Source organism: Cibotium barometz, chromosome 60 (assembly GCF_041138505.1).
Source record: "Cibotium barometz isolate CiBa-2024 chromosome 60, ASM4113850v1, whole genome shotgun sequence".
Taxonomy (NCBI): domain Eukaryota; kingdom Viridiplantae; phylum Streptophyta; class Polypodiopsida; order Cyatheales; family Cibotiaceae; genus Cibotium; species Cibotium barometz.
In genome coordinates, this window is record NC_141105.1 from 33,740,286 (window position 1) to 33,758,344 (window position 18,059).

The 18,059-nt window shown below is 38.9% G+C and overlaps 1 pseudogene; it reads right to left on the reverse strand.

Moving 5' to 3' along the window:
* Positions 1–15,984: 15,984 nt before the first annotated feature.
* On the reverse strand, positions 15,985–16,488 carry LOC147605262 (chlorophyll a-b binding protein 7, chloroplastic-like; annotated as a pseudogene).
* Between the last annotated feature and the right edge of the window lie 1,571 nt (positions 16,489–18,059).

Here is an 18,059-nt window from a genome sequence, read left to right on the forward strand (position 1 = left end):
CCTTCGAATTCCTTATTCTATACCCCCATGTAATATGGTACTTAACAAATTATCATGGAAAAACGTAAGGAAATCAATTCTTTACGCAATCTAGCCTATGATAGCAATTTCATAATCTTAGTATCATCTTGTAGAATACCTCTATTCGTCATGCACATTACTTCACATGAATCTTGCACCAATCCTCTTCTATTTACTCATAGAAATACTTGTTGAATTCGGTTATCTTTAACCTAGCTATCCCTATTTCTTGACCTAGTTTTTGCTCTAGCTCATGATTCCTTGTAGCCAGCATTAGGAAATTTTTGAGCTCATTTTGGGGCCCTGTAAGGAAGTTTGACCGAAATATTCCCTCCAAAAAGGGGCACTGGATAAAATTTTTGCAAACGAACTCCAAATTTGTCGGACCTCACATATTTAGATTCTACTCTTCAAGAGCTATCCATTGATATATAACACGATGGGGTTCAGAGAAGGGACAAGATAGATACCTAGAAGATTCCTTTTTGCCTAGGAATCTTCTACGTTACGTTGATATATAACACGATAGGGTTCAGAGAAGGGACAAGATAGATACCTAGAAGATTCCTTTTTGCCTAGGAATCTTCTACGTTACGTAGAAGATTCCTAGGCAAAAAGGAATCTTCTAGGTATCTATCTTGTCCCTTCTCTGAACCCTATCGTGTTATATATCAATGGATAGCTCTTGAAGAGTAGAATCTAAATATGTGAGGTCCGACAAATTTGGAGTTCGTTTGCAAAAATTTTATCCAGTGCCCCTTTTTGGAGGGAATATTCCGGTCAAACTTCCTTACAGGGCCCCAAAATGAGCTCAAAAATTTCCTAATGGGGTGGGCTTGACGTTCCTCTTGAATTAGAAGACCTCTTCTTGATTAACATGGACGGACTCGTGTCCTTCTCGACACTTTCTATATTTAAAAAAACTTTATCATAGTCTCTGGTTATAATTATAGCTTTTGAAATAGAGGATGGTTTCACATTCTTGATGAGGTTATTCAAAGGTAGATTAAGCTTCCAAATGAATCGATGGAGAAGAGTTACCTCATCCATCTCTGAAGTAAATCGGGAGAAGTTTAACAAAAGTTTGGTGGTATTCTTTTAGGGTCTTCCTTTCTTGGGTTAGCTCTCCAAAAATTCATTCATTTTATCCTCTCAAAATCCTAGAGGACAAAACCTTTCATGAAGGTGTACTTTCATGGCATCTCATATAACTGATTCTAGTTCTAGTGGTTAGATTGACAACAATGCTTCCAACTAATTCGACATTTCTTTCAATTTTTAGACGAGCAAGGGTGGACTTGCTTCTTTCATTATATCCATGAAAAGTTCAAAACTATCAAATACTTAACATAGCACCACATTTAAAGGCAGTCAAGATTAGTACATCTAAGATCTTCATTTTTTTGAGAATTACATATCTGGTGCCATGGATTGACACATCCAAAGATTGTCAAGATTAACACGTCTGAGATGATTAGTTTTCTGAAAATTACACATCTAGTATCTTGGGATTAACACATCTAAGAGCATGATCCTCTGGGAATTACACATCCGAAGTTAGACCCATGTTTGTCTAAGATGGGTTCTAGATCTTGGATGATCGTCCTAGTGTAAAGCATCTAATGGATGACATTCACACGTCAACTATTCAAACCTTAATGGAGTTATAATCTTAATAATTTATAATATGCGAATTAATGAGATATATCCTGAAAATTTCTCTAAACAAAGTTTTGATCTATCCTTCTATTTTGTCTCTCACTAGATTCTTAATTTGATCACCCTATGTGTTTCCTCATAAAAGGTTTTCTCCCCAATGTAATTTCTCAAATTTATTGTACAAATATCTTACGTGTGCACCCCCAAGATACAAGAATAATTTCATAGGATGATTGTCTCAACATGTGAGGATATTCAAACAACTTCTATGGCCAATAGAGATGATTGATTCGTCCTCATATGATAAACAATCACTTGTTTTAATCCCTTGATAGTTAACCTTTAAAAAACAAATCCTAGGAACTAAGATCGGCTCTGATACCACTTGTAAGGTTCCCCCCTTCCAAAATAGGGGAAACACTTAAGATAGTCCACTAAGTCTTAACTTGGAGAAAATTTCCTACTCATCGACACCTTGACCATGCAGAGATTCAAGGATACGATTCATAAGTCTATCCCGCAGAGGGAGCGTGGTCTTCTAAAAATCAAATCACCCATAGGGTAATTGATCATAAATTGGGCAACTACAAGACTTGATTTCTAGAGGCAATGCTTTTTTCCTCATCCATGCAAGGCACAGCCGCTGGCTTAGTCTTCTAGAATAGAATTGCCCGAGAACCTATTTATCTAATGTAGGGCTTTCACTTAATATATTAGAAAGCTACCCGACTAATCGGGTCCACCCATCCGTGGGATGGTGCCGTCGGGGTATTCCATCCTCCCACCCTATTCACGTGTCAATTTGTTTTCTAATTAATCCTACCACACTATTTGACATAAATAAACATGTTCCTTAATTAAGGCCCTTTTCACAAGGTTTATTAAAACAGTCTTTTTCCACAGTACAATAATGCCAAGACAAGATTTAAAAGAAAAGTTTATACATGAATCAATTTCATACAAGCCAAACCAGCTCTCTTATTCTTCTCTTTTATACCGCCGATGATCTAGAATTTGGTCTTCCAGCCTCTACATGCTAGGCAAAACCCTACGGGACCATACACCTCATCGTCGGCCGCCGCCCGCTGGCGAGGACTCAAGCCGGCCTGTCGCCCTCTCAGGCTCCATCGCTCAATCCTCCCGCCCCTCAGAGGGATGTCTGTGCACTAGGGTGGGCTAATTCACCGCACTAGCCTGGGCCCTCAGAACTAGGCAGCATCACAATCACTCGCCTCAATCGGAAAACCTCATTCTCCCAATGGTATGAGGGATACCATGGGCCAACTCTGGGCCTTACTAACGTCTCCGCCGTCTGGCTACACAAGCACAAGAACGGGGTAGCGTCAAGGCAAGAAGAAGTTGTACATGTACCTTAATTCAACCAAGATAACAATCCATTTACTCACTAAACCATAGGACTAGGATTCATGTCACCTTCTTAAGAAAACAATCCTTTTCACAAAGATTTTAGCATTTCAACTTGAGATTGCCGCCGATAAAACATTCTTTATTAAGGCATATGCTATTGTTTAAAAGAATACAAACTTTAAATAGTAAATCAATCAAATAGATCACTATTAATAATTAATAGAGAAGCCGGGGCCATACCTCAACCCCTAAGAATGATGTATAATTGAAAAATAAAATATGTATATACCTTATAGAAATTTGTCGTTTATCGTTGCCTTTGCTCGTTAACAAGAGCGTTAGAACTTGACATATAAGAATAGAGTCTTCTAATACCTTGTCTTTTGATTGAAATCATCCAATAATCTCCAAGCTTTATCTCCTCTTACTCATACTGTGACTCTTCTCTCTAAGGTCTATGGCAAAATAGCTTTTTCTTTACAGGGCTACGGTATACTATTCTTTCTCTAAAAGAAAAGCTACGGTATACTATTCTCTAAAAGAAAAGCTATGGAGTTTCGGTCTCTTCCTCCGAAAGACCATAGCAATCTAAGCTTCTTTTCTAAGATATTAGATAAGAATGAAGGGATATATACATCTCAAACTCTAGGATTACCTTGAGGCTACTTGCTGTCTTCTCATCACAGATTTCTTTATGTAGAGACCCTGACAGAAACAGCAAATTGTTTTGGCTATAACTCTCTGAAAAAACTCAGAATATGGTCATATAACCAATCAAAAGAACGGGAAGGCATCTGGTCTACAAGCCGGCGTGGGAATAAAAACGTATGTATATAGCCACAAACGCGCTATCTTTAGAAACGCATTGTTTTTTCATATTTTTAGTATGCATGGACTCTAAATGTGTAAAAGTACTCTAAATATGACCTCTTATCACATAAATTCAAAATTCTATTTTTGGGAATACTTATCTCTTAATAGAACTATTCTTATGTTCTTATTTCTTTTAGGATTTTTTGGAGCTAATATTTTTATTCTAACACTTTCCTAATGTTTCTAGCCTTGTTGTCTCACTCTTCTCTAATTACACGCTCTTTCCTTATTGAAATCTATATTAAAGGAGACATACATACATACATACATACATACATATATTAAAGGAGACACATACATACATATATTAAAGGAGACACATACATACATGGCTTGGGAGGGACCTTACAAGATGCCAAAATTGTGGGAATTACTCTTTTGGAATAACATAAAACCAAACTTTCTTTTTCACAAAATTTTGCCATAACCTCCTTTGTATGGCTGACCATTTCTCATTTTTATCTTTCTTCACTTAACTTAATTAACCCAATTTAGAATTATAGAACTCTAATCTGCACAATTTTCTAAATTCAAGAGAGTAAACAATAAGAAGAGTTTAATTAATCACTTAGTTAATCTTTCTAGGATTAAGAAAGGTTAGAATGTAAAGAAGAGAAGGGGGCGGCCTTTTCATCAAAGGCATAGCATTCAATCATTTGCAAAACATGAAAATCAAGAAAACCATAGATTTTTCATTAAATTTTGTAAACAAAGTAAGAAAATTAGCTTACATGGAGCTTGTAAGCTCTCCTTTGGCTTGAGGGATTGAGGGTTCTACTCTTGTTTGAAGCAATAGTGACCACCAATTCACTTTGGAGAGGATTAGGCCAAAAACAATTGAATTATTAAAAAATTCAATGTAGATGGCTCAAGACAAGAGTAGAGTAACAGTGCATAAACACCATTAAGCTTTTACAAAAGGGGGAGGCTTCTATCTATAGGAAAAAGTGAGCCTCTAACCAAGAAAATTGATTCTAGAATTTTCCAGATGAGTTTGGTCAATTTTTGACTATTTTTGGGTCAGTTTAGCTTACTTTTTGGATCTAGATTCGAAACAAGAGAGAGAAGAGATGAAAATATCTCATTTTATTGATTAAAAATTGGGGGTAATGGTGAGAAAAAGGCACCTACTTCATGAGGGGAGATCCCCACACTGAGGTGTCAAAATTCAGTTTTTTAATTCTTTTCTTTGATCCTTAGTCCACTCTTCATCTTATTGAGCATTTACTCATTTTTGGGAGGTTTTTCTTTTATTCTTTAATTTATCTCCTTCCTACATTTGGATTAATCTCATTGGCCTATCAAACCCTTGTTTGGACCTTAATCCAATTTTTTTTGAAAACAGGGGCCCTTAGGCTAAGGTCTTTTGTGCACATTATAATTTATTTCTAATGCACCTTAGGAATTTCTTTTTAAACTTCTATTTCAGGGGAATTTATTTTAATAAGAAGGGATATTTTTCCATCCAAAGATATCTAAAACTAAATTAACTCTCTTTTTACCTCGTGGCATTACATTTCGAGAGTTTGAAGGTGGCTACATTTTCACTAATGCATCAAGGTTTTTTGCATTGACACCCCTTCTTCATCAGCATTTTCATCTCTTGGTGCTCCTGGCGGCCCGTGCTCCTGGCCCTATGGTTTTCTCTCATAGGAGTCAAGGTGCAACCTAGAGGGGGGATGTGTTGGTGATCTGTGGGTTGGTTTTCTAGGTTTGATGGTGTAAGAAGACAAGTAGCTCTTCTTGTTCATCTTCTTCCCCAGATTCCCTCCCCTTCCAGTGGGTGTTTTTATGAGGATTTTTATGGACTATTTTGCTATTGTCTAGCCTCTTACTACCTCAGATTTTTAGGGGGCACTCACTACCTCAGATTTTTAGGGGGCACTCACTACCTCAAATTTTTAAGGGGCCTGATTGGTCTCCTTATGGTTCCTTCTACTCACTACCTCAAGAAGTGCTCGAGATTGGTGGTGGAGTGCTGTGAGATCATTGATGGCACAAAGGCTTGCTTGTGGGGATTGCTATTTCCCTGTGGATATAGGTCCCTTGTGTATAAATGAAGAGGAATCAATCCTTACTTCTCTCGGGGGGGGGGGGGGGGGGGGGGGGGGGGGAAGGTAAGGTTCACTCCTAGTGGACATGTATAAATGAAGAGGAATCAATCCTTACTTCTCTCAGGGGGGGGGAAGGTAAGGTTCACTCCTAGTGGACATGATCAAACACTTGCTACAGTGTAAAAAAAAGGACGGAATCATCCTCACTTTCATTGCTACATTGGTCTTATGGAAAGAAGGGTCATTTGGCTAAGGATTGCAAGAACAAAGGTAAAGCCAAGGCCAAGGCCAAGTTTTTAAACCAGGGAAATGAACATATATATAGGATGATGATTCTGATAATTCCAATGATACTTCTAGTGCCCCCAAGGTTGCAAAACACCTAGGAAGGACCTAGATGGTCTGCTTCTATAGTTATATAGAAAGTTTTCCCATGTGTGCTTCTAGCCAAAGGAGGCTTGTGGGTGGGAGAGGAGGCTGACACTAGCCTCAACTTTTAGTGCATGGGACCAGTGTGTTAGAGTTCCAAGAAGGTAGAATATCTGGTACGACAAGTATATTTTGGTAGCTAGAGCCATGGACTAGATATGTTCCAAGTCTATTGCTTGGTGTAGCATAGATCATGGACTGGATGAGTTCCAAATTCCATTAGGTCTTTTGAGATGTGATGTGTTCAACGTCTACTATTGGGGGATCATGGGCATGGTGTTCTTACATAGACTCACGATTCTCTACTTGGAGCCAAGCATATTTATTTGTTGTGTTTGGGTGGGATTTTGTCTTTCATCAGGAGAGATAGGTTGGTAGGTGCATTTTCTGAGGTGTATCCAATAATCCAAATGTTGGAGTGTCCATGGTTGCATCTTCATCAGCTTTTCCTTTTTGACATTTGCACATTATGCGTTGCAGAGGGGGTGTTGGAATTTTGTGCATCTCTTAGTGTGGAAACTGGCCTTGTATAGGTGTATGTGTATTTTCTCTCAGCATTTTTAGGTCATGGGTGGCTGATTTATAGGGCGTGGGGATATTTGTTCATATGAGTAGGGAAACTCTGCCTTTGTGCCTATATAGAGACGTCTCTCCTTTCACTTGTAATCATCCAAACACAGGTGTATTTCTTATAACACCTCTTTGTTGGCTAGTATTGATATTCATAAAGCCTCTTATGATATCATATGATGTTCATTGTCTAAGACCTCTCTTTCTCTCTACCTCTTTCCCTCTCTTCTATGTGTAGCATATTCCAATGCTGTTTTATCAATGAGTAGCATACAATTGGCCAGTAACCCAATATAACATGTTAGAACAAAGCACATTGAGGTGTATTATCACTTTGTGAGGGAGAAGGCTCTAGTAGAGGTGATGTAGAGATTTGGTATATGTCAGCATAGAGGATCAGGTGACTAATATCTCCACAAAGGCATTGGGCATAGTGAGAAGCTCCATATGTTTAGGAACTTACTTGGAGTGCAGTGTGTGGAGTTGAGCTTGAGGAGGAGTGTTGAGATATCAAGCTCAACTAGTGCTACAAACATTGATGATGCCTCTAGATGATAGCTTCCACACTTATGCCACTGGCACGGTTAGTGAGATTATGGTTGATATTCTACTAGTGGACATGATAGGCTATGAGACAATAGCATGTCATCCGATTATTGTCACATAGCATGTGTGATAGCAACCACTTTGGAGTGCTAGTGTTATGGCATAGTTATAGTGCGAGCTTATATAGTCAGGTTCACACTATGGATTGACCATTATATGTTAAAGTAGGAGCATAACTTCCCTTATATTATGTACTCTAGTCACCAAAATATTTTCTCTGATGTGATAGGTGATGACTTCATTTTGATCCCATCAGAGGCACTGCCTCTTAGGGAAATGTACATCCCCTACACATTAGCAGGTCTAAGTCCACCTCTCTGAGTGAGTACAAGCTAAGTGAGCACAAATATCATAAGAGGGACATAGCAAGCCTCACATCCTTCTTATTCTCGAAAGTCCAAGTTCAAGAAATCTCAACTTTGAAGAGACTTATCTAACTGGATAAATGGGAATCTAAGCTCCACACACTTAAAATTTATCCTAAAGAGGAGGAGGATGAGCCGTATGCCATAATGAGCACTCTCCTTCCATACCCAAGATGAAAGGACACCCAAAAGTGTCCATGAAAAAGCTGAGACATTACTTTATGAATGATGAAATAAACATAGTGGTACTTGTCATTTATAAAGGCATGACAGTCTTCTCCGCAATGTTGGATGGTGGTGCTAGTGTCAAGATAATCACCAAGGACTATTGAGAGTCTTGGAGAAGCCCGCCACTCATAGGCACAAGCCTTGCAATCAAGCTTGGTGACAAGAACATAGCTAAACCTTTGGGCATCTTGCAGGATGATGCAAAGATTAATAGCTTTGGGATAAGCTTCCACCACACATTTTGGGGATGGATTTTCAAACAAGAGGGTGATACACCATAATCCTCTAAAGGACTTACATGAGAGATACAAGGATAATTCATGATTGGGAAACTAATCACATTTACATACACATAAAGTAACCAGTCCTTAAAGATAAAATTAAAAACATGGAAGAATCTCATCCCATGGGTCAAGGCATTCTTGTCAATGAGTCTCAGACTGCTTCAGTCTTGGCAATCTCAAAGCTCACACCATGTTGTGACTGATATATGTAGAACATGCAACGTAGAAGCTCACACCTTGTCGATTGATATATGTAAAGCTAAACAAGATGTTAGATGGTGAATATGAGGGAGAGCTTGAGTTCCTTTGCAAGTAAATACACACAAATAAGAGAGAGCAAGATAAGAGAGAAGGTAGACACCTCAGAGAACACGCTTAGTGAAACCTTCCAGATGCTCTACAGTTATTGTATGCGTGACTAGAAGCTCTAAGCTATCATGAACACGCTTAGTGAAACCTTCTAGATGCTCTACAGTTATTGTATGTGTGACTGGAAGCTCTAAGCTCGGGTGCTTAGTGGTTGCATAGTAGGTTTCTACCACATCCCTATACACCTCTTTAATTGGGTCGTCTTGATAGATTTTAACTTCTGGAATTTCTTTTACTATGTCCCATGGGTTTTTCTTGGTCTCTTTTTCTTTTCCCGTTCTTTCTCTATCCTCCCAATTCCTGTCAGAAAACAATTCTTCAAGTTTCAAGCGCGGGACCAAAATGAAGTACAACAAGCAAATGGCATGTTAATCACTACATGAAAGTACAATAACATAGCTTCCTTGCAACTCAAGGCTTCTGAAAGCTCTTCAAGACATCCATAAGACCAGTCAAGGCCATTGTAAGGTTTCCCAACATCACAAGTTTTTGAGTTTCTAGAGCCTTGCAATGTACATCTGACTCCTTTTGATGGATTGCCATCATTTTTCATGTGCTTTCTTATATCTTATTCTCTTCTCTACAACCATAAAACTAAAGAGATAAGAGTATATACTATAGGAGAAAGTAAAGAGAAAAGAGTAAATACTATAGGGGAAAGTACTTTCCTAGTATAACATATAATGGTCTGTAATTTGAAACCAACTATATGAGTTGGTGCTTTAACTATTCCATACTCTAGTAATCCAAATGTGGTTGTCACAAAGCTTATTAGTGGGGACAACATATCAACCATAATCCCCAACTGATACCATGTCATCAACACCATTGATGGCATATCAACCATAATCTTACCAACCTTGGTAGTGGCATAAGTGTGAAAGCTATCACTCAAGCGGGTCATCAATGTTCCTAGCACTAGTTGAGCTCAATATCTCAACAATGTATAGTGTGATGCTATTACTCTCATCAATGTTCCTAGCACTAGTTGAGTATCTCAACAATGTATAGTGTGATGCTATTACTTATCCTTGTTACCATCAAAGGAGAGCCACCCATGGAGACATACCCCAAAGAGAACTATGCACACACTTCTGTGGCATTGTTGAGAAACCCTAGGGCTTAAAAAGACCACTTTAGTCCCACAACACCTATGTGCGTTGAGAAGAATGTAGGGGAGAAGATGACCTTGAGAAACCCTAGGGCTTAAAAAGACCACTTTAGTCCCACAACACCTATGTGCGTTGAGAAGAATGTAGGGGAGAAGATGACCTTGAGATCCTTCAAGAAAACACATGCACACCAGAGGAGATAAGCACACAAGAGAGATGGATAGCTAAATTTTCTTCTATTCTATTCTATTCTCTTCTCAACCATAAACTAAAGGAATAAGAGTTTATACTATAAGGGAAATTACTCTCTTACTATAACATACAAATTTTGGTCATAGTATGAATCCAATTATATGAGTTGACACTATAACCATTCCATAACTCTAGTAGACCAAAGTGGCTGTTACATAGCATGTAACTATGCCATAACTCTAGTAGACCAAAGTGACTGTTACATAGCATGTAAACCTAACTACATGAGCTAGCCCTACGGGGTTCACTCACAAATAAATGGAGACATCACTTGCATGCAGTAACCTCAAGAATACCCCGTATATATGATGCTCATAAGATGATAACACCCACTATTTAAGCTTATAAGGATACCTTTTAAAATGACTATGTCACCCCCCTTGCTTATATCTAAATTTTTTCTCTAGCATTTACACACCCCCTCTCCTAGATTAAAGTATGTTACTTTGAACCTTATTGAGTGAACATAATAACTTCATGCATGCTACTAAGAAATAGATGTTAAGTACAAGGAAATCATCATTGTAAATCATCACAACCTACTTGAATCATTATTGAAGCATGTTGTGATCGTGAAATCATCATTGTAAATCACCACAACCTACTTGAATCATTATTGAAGCATGTTGTGATCTTTTCTTAATATCCTTAGATCATAACCATACATTCACCAATGAAAGTGATGTGAAATCATGTCACAACATACACATGGTATACAAAACATCTTCCCAAGAAATTTCCAAAGTATATAGAAACTAATGATGTAGCTTTAACTTCCAACTAGTGCAAATGAGGACTTCCAACATCAACATTATCATAGGAATTCAACATGCTAACAAAGGCGATTGTGTTTGGATAGATGTCTATTTAGAGAAAATTTAGTGCTTTCTCACCATGCCCATGTTGGGCATGCCCTACTATTAGATGACTACATCTTAAATAGAAAGCTCCTCCAATGCTTATGTGCTTTTGTGAGTGTACCACATTTGGCATATGTATCCACCAACGTAGTTGCAAACAAGCATGATATCTTTTCCCATTAATTATTAAGAACTTCAACACATATATTTCACCTTGGTCAATTTCTCCTATGCTACCACATACTTTCAAGATACAAGTAAAGATGACTACATCTTGAGAAATTACCTCACATTGCATTGTTTGAAGCTTCCTTACCATGCCTTTGTTGGAAAATCCTATGATGAATGCAACATGATGGATTGTGGTTCTAGGAATCATATAAATATTGATATTGATAGTAGATTTGATCACTTAATTGACCTAATACCTCTAACTTCATGTATATATACCTCAATCAAGTAGCACAAACAAATGTTTTGCAAGATAGGATTGATGCAAAAATGTAATTGCCTTAAAAGCATGGATTTTGTCAAAAACATTCCATGTGATGATGTTCATTTCAACACAAAGTTTTCTCAACTTTAACTATTCCATAACTCTAGTACACCAAAGTGGTTGTCACATAGCTTGTAAGCCACTGGCAGCATATTGGCCATAATCTCACCAACCATGCTAGTGGTGTAAGTATAGAACCTATCACCTAGGCAGGTCATCAATGTCTACAACACTAGTTGAGGTTGATATCTTAACACAATGCACTAAAAGTAAACTCATAAACTTACCTAGTGAAAGCTTAAAAACTTACCGAGCTTTGTTGTACCCAGTTCCTTCGTGAAGATATCAACCACCTGATCCTTTATGCTGACATATACCAGATCTACATCACCTACTAGAACCTTTGTTGAGAATGCAAGCTCATTGGGATTTGGTGAATCATAGTAGCATGTGGACAATAGTCTAGCAGTGTGTGTGTGGACAATAATGGCCGTGTCCAAACTGGCCAAGTGTGTGGATATTAGACTTAGGTTATTTCAGTGTGAACTTATCACTAGGAAAAATGTGCTATGTTTTGTGGTGTGCAATGAAGGAAAGCTATGGAGCTTCTCTACCTTGTATGTGTTGATGGTTTGAGATTATGAGAGCTAATTAGGGTTTGCCTCTCTACCTTGGTGTCTATATCCTCTCTCTTTTCATGGTATCAGAGCCTGGTGCTCTCTAATAGAGTTTTGTGAGTGAGTGAAGAAGAGGGAAAAGAATCTATGAAGAAGCAAGCCATTGGATCTTGGAGAAAAGAAGAAGCTATGGATCACACACTAGCATCAAATCTAAGAGCTTGGCCTATCGAGTAATAAGAGATAAACACCCTTGAGCAGATTGTAGGTGATTTGACACAAGCAAAGCAAGATTTGAGATGGCCAAAGCAAGTGGGAATTTTATTCTGCAAGCTTTAGTGGAAACTTTGAGAGCTTGAATGCAAAGAGGCAATGCAATCGGCAAAGGACACATGTATGTGGCATTGGTGAATGCAATAGTAACTTGTATGCAAACCCTAGCTTGATTTTGGAGAAAATCTATGCATTGTGCAAGAGAGAAAATTACAGTTTTGGAAGCTTCACAAAAATAGAGAACATGTCCTAAAATTGATGCCATTGGAGGTGATTCTTGTAAACATTGGAGACATTAGTGTATTGGGAGAAAGTATAGGATCTTGGCTAAGCCCTAGATACCATCATTGATGAGAAAAAACTCCCCAAATCCCTCAAAGAGCAGGCGGTGTTGATTCTACAAGTGTTTGGAGTAGTTTTTGATGTTTTTCTCATGTTTGATGCCCTTCGAAACCATATGAATGGTTAGAATGCATATGAAGCTTAGAAAATATGTGCATATTGATGTGAAGAAGCATTTGAAACACTTGGTTGAGCACATTGATCAATAAGGAGCTGATTTAGAGAAGATTAGCAAGGTCATTAACTTGTAATTAGCGAATAAAGCATCACTAAATCACTAATTACTCTCTCCACACTCAACATTTGGCTAATTTCTCACATACAAAGTTAGAGGAAATTGATACAAAGCTAATGAATGCCTGGGATTTAAATTTGGATCATGTTTGAAGTGATTAGAGCCAAATTAGGGGCTGTTATAGGTTTACATCAAAACAGAGAGCAATTTCTTTTTGACATGTAATGAGCTTGGATGATTCCCATATTCTTTACACCTGGATTGATCATTTCTCAGTGATTTGTAGAATTTTAAGGCTTGGAAAAACTTATCATAATAGGGCATAGGGGACTGTTTAATACATAGTTAGCTTAAATGGTTCTTGGGAGAACTTGTAATGCACATTGCAAAGTGTGAGTTCATTGGAGTGTTTCAAAAAGTGGAGGACTTTTTTGGATGTGTTTCTTAGATTTTATGAGCGGCGCCAAGTTATTTTCAGCTTATGCAAATAGTTATTTTGAGTCTTGGATTTTGTCGCCATAAAAATTGTGGAATGTGTAGACAACATTGGTGATGAAGTACATGTATGTATGTGTGTTTGAGTTGATTGTTTGCAATACTCAATGAACATTGTGCATAGCAAAATGAGTGACGGTCTAGACAAGATTGTTGGGAAAAAGCTTGGTAGAAACAGCTTTTGGATTTGGAAGTACCGCATGACAAACTTTCTTAAAGGAAAAGGGCTTTGGAATTTAGTGACAGCTCAGGTGAGGAGATGGAGCCAAGGGTTCTGTGAGTGAATGCAACACACACCCAACTTATAGCAGATAGGAATTGGATAGAGAGGGATTTTAAAGTGCTATATTATTTCTCAATTTGTGTGACATATGGCATGTTATGCCATATTCAGGACACAGATAATCCTAAGGATGCATGGGATACATTGGTGAAGTTGTATGATACAACTACACAAAGAAAGAAGATGCAATTGAAGTAAAAGATACATAGTATAACTCGAAACAACAAGAGCATAAATGATTATGTGCAGGAGATTAAAGGATGTGCTGATGCACTTGCATCTATTGGTGCCCCCATGTAAGATGATGATTTGGTTGCCATTACATTGAATGGTTTGGAAAAGTATTACAAAGCACTTGAAACCTCTATCCGGGTTAGAGGCGGAGACTCCCCAGATTTTGATGAGTTGATATCTTTGCTTATTGTGGAGGAGATGAAACTTGGTTTTAGTGCTTCATCAAACATGCAAGGGACCAAGAATTCTACACTCATAGAGGTGCTAGAGGCAGAGGGAGATCTAGTTTGAGAGGATGTACATGTGGACATGGTTGTTATGATAGGCCACCACAACAACAACAAGATTTAAATCCATCATTTTGGTGCACATGCAGGGTAGAGGTTTTTACCATCATGCTAGAGGGAGGCAAGAGGTGGTTCGCAACCAAAAAAACAAAATATGCATGGCATTGAGTGTCATTGTTGTGGCAAAGTTGGACATATGGCTAGAGATTGCTACAAAAAGAAAAAATGATGTTCATGGTAGTAGAGTACAACATCGAAATTATGCATCATCTAGCAATGGACATATACATCATTTGTTTACCATGAAGTAAGTGGTACTATGAAATCTTACAAAGGTGGAACAAGGATTGCAAGCGGGATTTAATGAGCATGGTTTTTTTGTTGAGAACTTTAAGCATGGTTGAAAATTGGTTGCTAGAGGTAAAAAAGAAGGGAGATTTTTCAAGATAGATGCAAGAATTCCATAATTGAAGTTAGTCATGTTTTCTCATAGTTGTGGGATAGTGTCGGACATTGATATTTGGCAGAAGAGGATTGGTCATGTAAAAATTCAAAAGATGAAATCTATGCAAACAAAATGCATTGTTGGTGGTCTACCTAGATTCAAATATGATGGTAGTACACATGTTTGTGATGCATGTCAATTTGGGAAACAAGCAAAGTTTCCATTTCTCACGGATAGTCAAATGAGTAGAAGATCACTTGAGGTTGTGCAAGTGATATATGGGGTCCCATGCAAACCCAATCAATAAATAGGAGTAGGTATTACATCACATTTATTGATGATTTTAGCAGAATGACATCGATTTATTTTCTGAATGAGAAGATTGAAGCCTTGGGTAAGTGTTGCGTCACGAGTGGTGATCAATGCAAGGATGCAACACAAAGATAGAAGCAGGAAAACAAGAGACTTGACATTCTTATTTAGGGCTCTTGTAGAGAGTTCCAAGTTATAGGTGAGTGTGGGAGTGGGCTTGAGAATAATCCCACATGGGAAGTTTTGGGAGTTTTAGGTGTTTTAGTATAAATAGTGGCTTATTTGAGAGCTCACATACACTTTGGGCTAAGTTCATGCAAGAGCTCCTTTGAGAGAACTACTCTCCCTCTTCTCCATAGAGGTGAAGACTCTTCTCTCACCCCATTTACATCTTTGTATGAGATAAATCTCTTCATTGAATCAATAGCAATGTCATGAGTCTTTCTCATCCTCTTCTCTAATCATTTTACTCTTATGCATGCTTTTAGTATTTCCTTTTTGTGTATGTGGGCTGATTTGAAGCTTTCATGGAAGCTTGATGCTTGAGTGTGTGCATGCTTGTAGGAAGATAGGAGTGGAGTGAGGTCTTTCTCTTTGCTTGTGTGCATAGTGATTGTGTTTCTCTTGCTTATATTAGTGAATGAATGGGTGTGTAGGAATGAGGGCAAGTTGAGCTTGTGTGTGTGCTTAATCTAGTGTCATGTGATGGTAGCCATAGGCATCTCTCCTTTAGAGGATAAGCTTTCGTGTACCTAACCGGGTTGAGTCCCTAGCGCGAAAGGAGTGCTTGCATTCCATTGGAGCTAGGCATAACCTCTATTTGCCTGTATTGCATCGTAGGGAGATAAGGGTCTTTCCATTGGCACCGCTGCCGGGACCTACGGTTGGTTGAGGACCCTTGGCAGCCATTACAATCTAAACATTACTAGGAGTAGGATAATTAGACTCTAAGCTATTGCAGGGAAGCTCCAGTAGGCGAAGAGTGCTGCTCTTAATCTCCTTCACTTTCAGCTCTGCAAACGCCTCGGGGTCGTCAATGAGACCCAAGGGGCCGAAGCTCCCACCACCAGGGCAGACGGGGCCCGCGACCCAGAGGCACGCCCGCAACCCCGCAACCCTCGATGGCACCCACGAGAATCACCCGGTAGGCCCAGACGGTGAGAACGCCCCGAGCGCGCTGCCGAACCCCACACCGCCCCCGGCCAGCAGCCCCGGGGCGACACAGCCCAGCGCGCCCAGCACCGCCCACCGGCAGCGGATAACCTCCAAGGCCTGGCCCCCGGCGAAGGCCCCGGGATCGGCAGATAGACCTGCAGTGTCCCAGCCATAGTCACCCGGGAACTCGCCCTTCAAGTAGCTTGGGGCATCGTCATCATCTGCACGCGCGCTTCCCCAGCGCTCACCTTCTTGAGAGCTCATTGGCGGGCTTGGACAGCAGCTGGCCACTGAAGACAGAGGAGGAGAGGGCGGCGGTGGTGGCAGAGAGTGGCGATAAGATGATAAGGTGCCGGCTGATTAAGCGATAAGGTGCCAGGCGATAAGGTTAGTGTTTTATTTTTTATTTTTATTTTTTATTTTTCTTTAATTTTTTAAAATTTGTAATTTTTGCATACTAGGTAATTTTCATGTTTTTTGCATTTAATAATAATAATAATAAAATCTATAAATTATGTGTTTTCTTTGGATTCTATATTTTCTACATATTTTGTATTTTTTTTAAATTTTTGTAATTTTTTACATAATTAGTATAATTAGTATAATTCGTATTTTTATGTAGTTATTAAAAAATATATATATATATATATATATATATTTACACACATATTCATGTTAGTTGCATTTAGTGGTTAGGTAGGGTAAAAAAATAAAAAAAATAATAAAAAATAAAAAATAATTTTTTTTTCTAAAACTGGACACTGCAATGTGCTAAAAATAGCGTATGCATCTATGCTTGGGAACAATACTAGGGGGACGTAACACTAGTGCACCAAGGGAGCGGCACACTCAATCGGTTGTTGGCAACTTGGAGAGAGTTCTCGAGACATCTTCGGAGTCTCAAAACAGAGAGCCTCTCAAAACAGAGAGCCTCTCAAGAACCGCGAGTGATATTTCAATGGACGTAAACGAGTCATTTGGCATGAATAGACCATCCACACCCATTGGTATGGTAGATTCTGCTAATCCATTTGAAATCCCAGATGGGGAGTTGATTGACAACATGAGACTCCATTTCTTGTATACAAACGTGCATGGCGGTGAGATCTACAAAGATCCAATGAGCCGGTTTGTTGTTAAAATTGCAGACATTCATTCTGCGTTTGAACCAACACCATGGGTAAACTACCAAAGACGATATGTACATGGGTAGAAATGGAGTACGCTATGAGGTCACCAAAAATCCTGAACAAGTGGAGGCTTTGGGTGTACTTCAACCTAGCGCACATGAATCTGCCTTTCGAGGAGAAACACTAGTACCACCATGGGCTAGAACCCCAAGTGTGGCTCGACCAGCACCCTCCATGCAAACAACTGCTAGAGGACCAGTCTTTCCAACGATTGATCCTACGAGGAGACCCGGGGCTATTAGAGAATCTAGGGGAGAAGAAATACCACGAGCAAGTGGATATGTACCTCCAAGATAACCCCATAGACCAAAAGAACTGACATTTGAAGAGCCTAGAGTTAGAGGCCAAGACTCATATAGGAGACATGACGATGAATATTCTAGAAAAGTGAGACCATCTACGCTGCAAAATCTTGTCAAGAAGTATGACGGATCCGGTGACCCATATGACCATATAGCAGCTTTTAAGCAAGCTATACATGCGGAGCAGGTCACGGATATGCATGCATACGCAAATCAAAGGATTTGGCTTGACGCTAGAGAGTAAGTCTTTATCATGGTTTCAGACTTTAGAGCCAGAGGCAAAACAATCTTTCGATGGGCTAGAAAAGAGCTTTATAGCTGCGTTTTCAAAAATGGGAATTAA